Raw genomic sequence first — 7,972 nt, forward strand, 5'->3', positions numbered from 1 at the left:
TCCCGAAAAATAAAAAATAAAATAAAAAACGTGAATGCTGCTCTTCCTCTCATCATTTCAACAGCTAAACTCCCTTAAAGAACATGCTCTGGCTGCTGTGGGACTCTCTACGGTAAGATATACAAATGGTAGAAACAGTAGAATAGTGAATTGTTCATGTTTTAAATTTCTTTGTGCTAATTTTGAATCTCTTTGTGCTTGTTTTACATCTCTTTGTGCTCGTTTTAAAGGTCCAGTTTGAAGAATTTAGTGGCATCTAGCAGAATGGACTTAGCAGAAATGTAATATAATATTAATAAGGTTTTTTTAATTGGTGTATCCCATGGAAATAAGAATCATAGTGTTTTTGTCTCCTTACAATGAGCCCTTTATATCTACATAGGAAGCGGGTCCTCTTCCACAGAGTCCACCATGTTGCACTGCCATGTTTCTACAGTAGCCCACAATGGTCAAACCAAACACTGGCTTAGAGAAGGACTTTCGCATTTTTCACAAGTTTCACGGCTACTGTAGGTTCTCCTACACACTTGGAAGGGGAGGGTGAGGGGATGGCTATTCATTTGGTTGCAATCTGCAACCACACCGATAGATGCCACTAAAACCTACACACTATTCCTTTAAATCTCTTTGTGCTCGTTTAAATCTCTTTATGGTATTTTTGAGTATCCTTGTAGTTAGTTTACAAATCTTTGTAGTTGTTTTGTGTGTCTTTGAAATTGTTTTGAGTCTTTTTATAGAAGAAACTGCAAAGAAAAAAATCAGGAATTATTTACTGTTATTTACAGTTATAAACCGAGCCGCAGAGCAGAACACAACAGCTGGAAGCAGCTCACACAGTTCAGTGTCCAGGCTGCTGCTTGGGTTGTTTTGTGTATTTCATTATGACAGTATACTGTATACTGCTGGTTGAATCTTCTGTTGTGCTGGTTTCCTGCTGCTGATGCTGTTTCTTTAACTGTAGGGTCGTATCAAAGTGAAGCTCGTTGAGGCGCCCACAGTCAGGATCAGTAGAAATGGAGTCTCTGTCACTGTGAATGCCGGAGTCAAATCTTTAGCAATACCAGCTAACAAGGATCCAACCGTTCCTGTGGTAAACACACAACACACACACACACACACACACAAATACAACCAGACTGAACAATTCATCGCTGCAGTGTTTTTAACGTCCATCTCACAGAACAGATACTTTGGTTTTAACGTTGTCTATGATGACAGATGAACACTTTAAGTTTTCAAACTAGTGATTTCCTAAATCAAGTTGTACAGTTAAAACTTAAAGAATAATTATCTGGTAAACACATCCATAAGTCACATCGGGAAGTGACTGCGGCATCACGAGCTGTAATATAACCTCCAACATTACGGTTTTCTTTGTCAAAATATAAAATACAGTGAACCCTTTAACAAGGTTTGCTTTACTTCTGTCTGAGTACCTGCTGAAATATGTGTGTTTTAGAATTAGTGGTATTCATGTAGTTTACAGTAAGATTATGCTAAGCTAACAGCTAACATTATTAGTTTAGTAATTTGAGGTTTGTTGTGTTTTCTCTGTGAAATATGATGTGTCAGCTCAGATATCGATTGTATTCCATATTTACATCCTTTACTCTTCAATTTAAATGGCTCAGATATTAGCATGCTAATGTTAGCTTCAGCTAGCTTAGCAACAGTTCCACCTGCAGTTTGCAGCTGTAAATATTATCAACTCATCTCTATGAAACTAGTTTTATTTCACTTAGTGAACACTGACGTTACAACGAGACTAACTGATCACAGACAGATATCACCATCCACAGAACTACGCTGCTAGTGCTAACACAGCTAAAACACTGCAGCTTCCTCCCTTTTTCATCCGTCTGGAGCCGACTGTGAAACTATTTCTTTTCTCTTTCTCTTTTCTTCTTCTTCTGATCACACTGTGCATCTCCTGCATGGATGTATAATAAAAGCTGAATAGGGCGCCACTACTCAGCCTTGCAACCAATTTTTCCCAGTGGTCACTCGCGGTATTGCAGCGAAAAGTCCCAGAGCCCAAAAAGCATTTTTCCCCATAGACCACCATTGCAAAAGATAAGTCTGTAAAACTATGGACAGGACACTTCGAACTGCAAGCAACACCACTTATGACTCTTTCTATTATTGTGAATGTGAATAGTGAATATTCAGTGGGCCGCACAACACAGAAGAAACCCGGTATGCGCCAGCTGAGCCAAACCTATAGGACTGAATGGGTGCCATTTTTAGTCCATTATCCAGCTCTTATAATACATCCATGATTTCCTGCAGAACTGCCAGGTGGATATCAAGGTCGACATCAAAGGAAACCGTCTGATCCTTCGTTCTACAGACCCTGTCGAGTAAGAACAAAACACACACTCACATACAGATCAACCTTTATTAGTATTTTTAATAATGAAAATAAATGATAATAAATAATCATAGTAAAGGCTATTTCTAATGTAACACAAAGTGCTGAACATAAATGCAAAGAATCAAAGCATTTACAATAAAACATGTGAAGGTACATCAGACATTCTGAGCTGAAGTACCCATTCACCACTCGTCATGTTCAACATGTGTATATTTTTAATGATTTTAAGGTGGATGTTAAGGAACATGACAAAAAGAAAAGACTTTTTCATGAAATTAAATCGTTACCTTTAACGTCACATTTGCATTCCTATAGTACTAATACTATAGTACTAATACTAATAATACTAATTGGGATGGCTGAAGCTGGATCTTTCAAGTTGGGCTGCAACTAAGGATTATTTTATTGACTGATTCATCTGTTTATTATTTTCTCAATCAATTGATTGATTATATAATCCATAAAATGTCAGAAAATGGTGAAAAATGTCTACCACTGTTTCCCAAAGCCCAAGATGACAGCCCCTTGTTTTGTCCACAACCCAAAAATATTCAGTTTACTGTCACAGAGGACTAAAGTAACCAGAAAATATTCACATTCAAGAAGCTGAAATAAGAAAATTTGGACTGTTTTTCTTTAAAAAATGACTCAAACCGATTAAACGATTATCAAAATAATTTGTGATTAATTTAATAGTTGGCAACACAGTGTTAATAATTGACTAATCGTTGAAGCTCTACTTTCAACTGTTTGCAAACTTTTTCTTTTTCAGATGTAAAGTCAAACCTAAAACATTCACAGGAGGACTTGTGGTAAGAAAACGTTCTTGTAATATTATTATTATTATTATTATTATTATTATTAATAATAATAATAATAATAATAATAATAATAATAATAATAATAATAATAATAATAACAATAGCTGTTTCTGTGCAGGCGCCGTTGGTTAACTTCGGCATAAACAAATATATTACAGACACCTTGAAGCGTAAGCACTTAACTACACACTTCACTGTTATTCTTATTATATATATATATATGTATATGTATATGTATATATATATATGTATATATACAGTACAGACCAAAAGTTTGGACACACCTTCTCATTCAATGAGTTTCCTTTCTTTTCATGACTATTGACATTGTAGATTCACACTGAAGGCATCAAAACTATGAATTAACACATGTGGAAATATGTACTTAACAAAAAAGTGTAAAACAACTGAAAATACGCCTTATATTCTAGTTTCTTCAAAGTAGCCACCTTTTGCTCTGATTACTGCTTTGCACACACTCTGCATTCTCTTGATGAGCTTCAAGAGGTAGTCACCTGAAATGGTTTTCACTTCACAGGTGTGCCCTGTCAGGTTTAATAAGTGGGATTTCTTGCCTTATAAATGGGGTTGGGACCATCAGTTGTGTTGTGCAGAAGTCAGGTGGATACACAGCTGATAGTCCTACTGAATAGACTGTTAGAATTTGTATTATGGCAAGAAAAAAGCAGCTAAGTAAAGAAAAACGAGTGGCCATCATTACTTTAAGAACTGAAGGTCAGTCAGTCCGAAAAATTGGGAAAACTTTGAAAGTGTCCCCAAGTGCAGTCGCAAAAACCATCAAGCGCTACAAAGAAACTGGCTCACATGAGGACCGCCCCAAGAAAGGAAGACCAAGAGTCACCTCTGCTGCGGAGGATAAGTTCATCCAAGTCACCAGCCTCAGACATCGCAGGTTAACAGCAGCTCAGATTAGAGACCAGGTCAATGCCACACAGAGTTCTAGCAGCAGACACATCTCTAGAACAACTGTTAAGAGGAGACTGTGTGAATCAGGCCTTCATGGTAGAATAGCTGCTAGGAAACCACTGCTAAGGACAGGCAACAAGCAGAAGAGACTTGTTTGGGCTAAAGAACACAAGGAATGGACATTAAACCAGTGGAAATCTGTGCTTTGGTCTGATGAGTCCAAATTTGAGATCTTTGGTTCCAACCACCGTGTCTTTGTGTGACGCAGAAAAGGTGAACGGATGGACTCTACATGCCTGGTTCCCACCGTGAAGCATGGAGGAGGAGGTGTGATGGTGTGGGGGTGCTTTGCTGGTGACACTGTTGGGGATTTATTCCAAATTGAAGGCATACTGAACCAGCATGGCTACCACAGCATCTTGCAGCGGCATGCTATTCCATCCGGTTTGCGTTTAGTTGGACCATCATTTATTTTTCAACAGGACAATGACCCCAAACACACCTCCAGGCTGTGAAAGGGCTATTTGACCAAGAAGGAGAGTGATGGGGTGCTGCGCCAGATGACCTGGCCTCCACAGTCACCAGACCTGAACCCAATCGAGATGGTTTGGGGTGAGCTGGACCACAGAGTGAAGGCAAAAGGGCCAACAAGTGCTAAGCATCTCTGGGAACTCCTTCAAGACTGTTGGAAGATCATTTCAGGTGACCACCTCTTGAAGCTCATCAAGAGAATGCCAAGAGTGTGCGAAGCAGTAATCAAAGCAAAAGGTGGCTACTTTGAAGAAACTAGAATATAAGACATATTTTCAGTTGTTTCACACTTTTTTGTTAAGTATATAATTCCACATGTGTTAATTCATAGTTTTGATGCCTTCAGTGTGAATCTACAATTTTCATAGTCATGAAAATAAAGAAAACTCTTTGAATGAGAAGGTGTGTCCAAACTTTTGGTCTGTACTGTATATATATATATATATACACACATATATATATATATTTAATGTGTGTGTGTGTATGTGTGTGTGTGTGTTCAGGCTTGATTGAAGGGCTTTTGATCCCTCTGCCTAAAGGAGTCCACTACACTGAGGAGAAGATCAACTATCATGACGTGAGTTTGCTCCTCATTATATCACAGACCACATTATAGTAGACCTGCCAACCCTGGACGAATATTTTGAGCACCAATTCGGTTACTTAGATGCAACAGACGTGAATAACTGCTGTTCACACAATGAATTATTGTCCATAATTTGCATACATACATATTAAAGTACATCATTTGCATACATACAGCAGTCAAACAGACAAACACTGATATGAAAATTCTTGATACCAATAACGGATTGTTTACAAAAATATCTGCAGATGCCAGTACTGTTAGTTGGTTATTTCTGCTATACATTAATCTACCACTACTGCTGCTTTTATAGTTTTTATTGTTTACACATCCACAATAATCAAACTTTAAGCCAATTTGATTTCTGAAAATATGATTTTCAGCTAATGAAAAAAGTAAAATAAAAATAAAAGATGATGACAACGTAGCTGTAAGACCCTAAACTGCCTAAACAGACTATTTTGTGGCTATAGTGAAATAAATATTTTAAACTGGTTAATACAACTGTTCTCATTATAGGTAGGCTATTACATAATGGTATGATGACCTAATAACAACAGAAACCTGTCACTACATGTGTTGTTGTGGTTGCAGGGCTTCGTGGTGATTGGAGGGAACCTGAACTTCACTCCAGCTGGGAGGAGGAAGGTGCTGAAAGGAATCGGCAGAGTTTAACATGAGCTACTTTCTGTATCTTACAAACTTTGCTGTTTTCAGTCAGTCACACCAAATCTCATATGATTAATGTTAAATTTAACAAATCACATTTAAAGACAGAAACAGCAGGTTGGTGATGATCCTGTTTGCTTTCACTTTCTCTCTCATGTAATCGCTGATTTTAGATTTGACGCTTGTGCAGTTGTGATACTTCTGTACCTGCATTAGTACTGTTACAACAAGGTAAAAGTACTATTACTAGTGTCACATCCCGCTGCAGCTTTTTACTCTTACAACTTGTTATTCTGATTCTTTCTCTACAATAAAACGCTTCAGCATCACTGACTCATGTTTTTATTTAGAACAGAACTTTTGGAGTTTTTCAGGTACTAAATAGTGGAATCTTTTACACACTTAAATCAAATGTTGGAGGGTAAATGTACAGATCAGATCTCATTCTTCATCATTATCCTCTTCATCAGGGTAAAAGTCACTCCAAGGAAACTCCTTCACCTGAAAGACAGGCGGTGTTTTCATCAAAGTACGGAAGCCCTGAAAGTCAAGTGAGAAAAAAATATTTCTGGAGGTCCAGTTTCTAAGTCTGATGACTGATTATGACTTAAGAACAGGTGAAAAAAAGGTTTTGCCAGGATAATCTTTCTATGTTTTTGTTGAATCTTCTGTTGTGCTGGTTTCCTGCTGCTGATGCTGTTTCTTTACATATATTCTGTACATATATTGTGTGTTAGCACAATATACAACATTAGTAACGTTTTATAACTTGCTAACACACAATATACTCACCTTGTGTTTAGAGTGTATGGAGAAATAAAAACACACCTGAAAGAAAACATGAATGCTTTCAGTCCTATTTGGAACATGGAGTAATAGTGTAAATATGCCCTCCTGTGGCTGAAATGAGTATTACAACTACAAACACTAAGGAAAAAAAGAAAAACCTTCTATTTCCACAGATGAAAAAAAAAAGATCCTGGCAAAACTCTCTTTTTCACTTATTTTCACAGATAAAAAAACAACTTTTTTTTTCAGCTGTTCTTAAGTCATAAACACAGGGGAGAAAGGAATTTAGATCAGACTTAGAAATTGGATTTCCAGAAATATTTTTTTTCTCAACCAACTTTACTGCGACTTTATTAAGCTCCTAATAAAGTCACAGTGAAGTCATTTCAGTGTACGGTGGTCCATTTAGATTTTTAAATAAATAAATAAATACAGAAATAACCTAAATAAAAGTTGATATATGGAAATGTAGAAAAAAAATCAAGATTCAAGATTAATTTATTACCATTTTGCAACACAAGATTGTATAACAAAATGTAGTTTGTAGTCCTTAAATGCTACTCACAAAAACTGAAATTATATATGAAATGAATGAATGAATGAAATTTGTATTATTGTGTCATGCATACAACTGTACGCCCAGCCAACATGGGCTTACAAGACACCATGAATTCCAACAAGCCAGGACCAGAGAACAACGTATATATAGTAAAAAGAAAATCTTTCACCTTCAGATCTAGAGTTCATCATTAAATAGTTCAGACATTCTGAATTACAGTTGGAAGCTTATTACTGAAGAGTCTAAGTAAACACTGATTAAACAATCTGTCTTGCCTTCTTTTCCAAGCTTTTGAGATAAAGTTAGCAAACTTAAATACGTCAAAATTAAACAGCCATTCCAGTTTTTGCTCATCTGAACACCAAAATATTTCAGGGTGGGTTTAGTCGAGCAATGTCATGAAACAGTAACTCTCTTAAGTCATCGGAATTTGTACAGTACAATAGAAAATGGGACTCACTTTCCACTTGGCCAGAGGAAGAATACCAGCTCTCAACTGCGCAACCAAAGGTCTTTGGATTCTAGATAAACGAGATGTTACATATAATTCAGGGCCAAAATTCTGTTTGATATGAATATATGTTCTTAATTTTGGCTTTAACAGAACTTTTCAAACCATTTTTCTTCAAATTTCAGTAGAGGCTTGTTTTTAATAGAGTTAACATTACAGCACAGGTTATTCCTATAGATATACAGCATATCCACCTCCTTGAAGA

The 7,972-nt window shown here is 36.7% G+C and overlaps 1 long non-coding RNA gene across 1 annotated transcript; it reads left to right on the forward strand.

Moving 5' to 3' along the window:
* Positions 1–3,312: 3,312 nt before the first annotated feature.
* LOC122967305 lies at positions 3,313–6,235 on the forward strand. The gene is made up of 3 exons (XR_006398583.1): positions 3,313–3,365; positions 5,157–5,230; positions 5,834–6,235. It is a non-coding gene; the product is annotated as an uncharacterized LOC122967305 (long non-coding RNA).
* The last annotated feature ends 1,737 nt before the right edge of the window (positions 6,236–7,972 follow it).

Source organism: Thunnus albacares, chromosome 17, assembly GCF_914725855.1.
Source record: "Thunnus albacares chromosome 17, fThuAlb1.1, whole genome shotgun sequence".
NCBI lineage: Eukaryota > Metazoa > Chordata > Actinopteri > Scombriformes > Scombridae > Thunnus > Thunnus albacares.